At 48.6% G+C, this 2619-nt stretch overlaps 1 pseudogene; it reads right to left on the bottom strand.

Moving 5' to 3' along the window:
* Positions 1-611, bottom strand: part of LOC148778433 (28S ribosomal RNA) — a 2479-nt pseudogene extending 1868 nt beyond the window's left edge.
* Between the last annotated feature and the right edge of the window lie 2008 nt (positions 612-2619).

Below are 2619 nucleotides of genomic sequence, written 5' to 3'. Positions count from 1 at the left end.
ATGGCTGGCCTTTCCAGCCGTCCTTGAGCTGCTCACAACCCCCCCCCCCCACCGCCGGCGCCTGCCTCCCCCCAGAGATGGAGGGGAGAGCGGTGAGGGGCAGAGGGGTCGGGAGGAACGGGGAGCCAGAAAGATCCGCCGGGCCGCCAGCTTGGCCGGGCCCGCCCCTGGGTTGAATCTTCCAGGCGGACTGCGTGGACCCCACCCATTTACCTCTTAACGGTTTCACACCCTCCTGAACTCTCTCTTCAAAGTTCAACTTTCCCTTATAGTACTTATTGACTATGGGTCTCTTGCTGGTATTTAGCCTTAGATGGAGTTTACCACCCGCTTTGGGCTGCATTCCCAAGCAACCCAACTCCGGGAAGACCTGGGCCCGGCGTGCCAGGGACCGCTAAGGCCTCACACCATCCACGGACTGGGTCTCAATCAGAAGGACTTGGGCCCCCCACGAGCGGTGCCAGGGACTGGGTCTTCCATAGGCTACATGTCCTGCGCCCCACCGCGGGGCGGGGATTCAGCGCTGGGCTCTTCCTGTTCACTCACAGTTACTGAGGGAAACCTGGTTAGTTTCTTTTCCTCTGCTGACTAATATGCTTAAATTCAGCGGGTCACCACGTCTAATCTGAGGTCGCGTCTCAGAGGGCACGCGCGCACGGGGTGAGGGTGTCCGCGAGGAGGGGTCCTGAGAAGGGGGTGGAGAGACCCATGGCCTACCGTCCCAGGCCCCCTTCCCTACGCACACACAGCAACCCTACTGCCCACCCCGGGGCGGCAGGCGGAGAGGGAGACGCCAAGGCGGGGCAGGACGGGAGCAGGAGCCGGCGGCCCCAGGACGGACGGGGCATGGGCGGTGGATGGAGCGAGGGATGGGGATGTTGGGGCATGCAGGGGCGCCCTGACCCTGACCTTAACCCCATGAACATATGAAAAGGCAAAATGATAGGGTACTGAATGAGGAACTCCCCAGGTTGGTGGGTTCCCAATATGCTACTGGAGTTCAGTGGAGAAATAAATCCATAAAGAATGATGGGATGGAGCCAAAGCAAAAATAATGCCCAGTTGTGGATGTGACTGGGGATAGAAGCAAGGTCCAATGCTGTAAAGAGCAATATTGCATAGGAACCTGGAATGTTAGGTCCATGAATCAAGCCAAATTGGAAGTGGTCAAACAGGAGATGGCAAGAGTGAACGTCGACATTCTAGGAATCAGTGAACTAAAATGGACTGGAATGGGTGAATTTAACTCAGATGACCATTATATCTACTACTGTGGGCAGGAATCCCTTAGAAGAGATGGAGTAGCCATCATGGTCAACAAAAAAATCCGAAATGCAGTACTTGGATGCAATCTCAAAAATGACAGAATGATCTCTGTTCGTTTCCAAGACAAACCATTCACTATTATAGTAATCTAAGCCTATGCCACAACCAGTAATACTGAAGAAGCCAAAGTTGAACGGTTCTATGAAGACCTACAAGACCTTTTAGAACTAACTCCAAAAAAAAAGATGTCCTTTTCATTATAGGGGACTGGAATGCAAAAGTAGGAAGTCAAGAAACACATGGAGTAACAGGCAAATTTGACCTTGGAGCACGGAATGATGTAGGGCAAAGGCTAATACAGTTTTGCCAAGAGAACGCACTGGTCATAGCAAACACCCTCTTTCAACAACACAAGAGAAGACTCTACACATGGACATCACCAGGTGGTCAACACTGAAATCAAATTGATTATATTCTGTGCAACCAAAGATGGAGAGGCTCTATACAGTTAGCAAAAAAAAGACTGGGAGCTGACTGTGGTTAAGATCATGAACTCCTTATTGCCGAATTCAGACTTAAATTGAAGAAAGTAGCGAAAACCACTAGACCGTTCAGATATGACCTCAATCAAATCCATTATGATTATACAGTGGAAGTGAGAAATAGATTTAAGGGACTAGATCTGATAGATAGAGTGCCTGATGAACTCTGGATGAAGGTTCGTGACATTGTACAAGAGACAGGGATCAAGACGATCCCCATGGAAAAGAAATGCAAAAAAGCAAAATGGTTGTCTGGGGAGGCCTTACAAATAGCTGTGAAAAGAAGAGAAGCAAAAAGCAAAGGAGAAAAGGAAAGATATAAGCATCTGAATGCAGAGTTCCAAAGAAGAGCAAGGAGAGATAAGAAAGCCTTCCTCAGGAATCAATGCAAAGAAATAGAGGAAAACAATAGAATGCAAGATTATAGATCTCTTCAAGAAAATTAGAGACACCAAGGGAATATTTCATGCAAAGATGGGCTCGATAAAGGACAGAAATGCTACGGACCTAACAGAAGCAGAAGATACTAAGAAGAGGTGGCAAGAATACACAGAAGAACTGTACAGAAAACATCTTCAGGACCAAGATAATCACGATGGTGTGATCACTGACCTAGAGCCAGACATCCTGGAATGTGAAGTCAAGTGGGCCTTAGAAAGCATTACTACCAACAAAGCTAGTGGAGGTGACGGAATTCCAGTTGAGCTATTTCAAATCCTGAAAGATGATGCTGTGAAAGTGCTGGACACAATATGCCAGCAAATTTGGAAAACTCAGCAGTGTCCACAGGACTGGAAAAGGTCAGTTTTCA

This window comes from Moschus berezovskii, chromosome 3 (assembly GCF_049115385.1).
Source record: "Moschus berezovskii isolate FMDL1 chromosome 3, NW_MosBer_1.0, whole genome shotgun sequence".
NCBI lineage: Eukaryota > Metazoa > Chordata > Mammalia > Artiodactyla > Moschidae > Moschus > Moschus berezovskii.
Note: the sequence above shows the minus strand (reverse complement) of the source record. Positions and strands in the feature narration are given on the sequence as shown.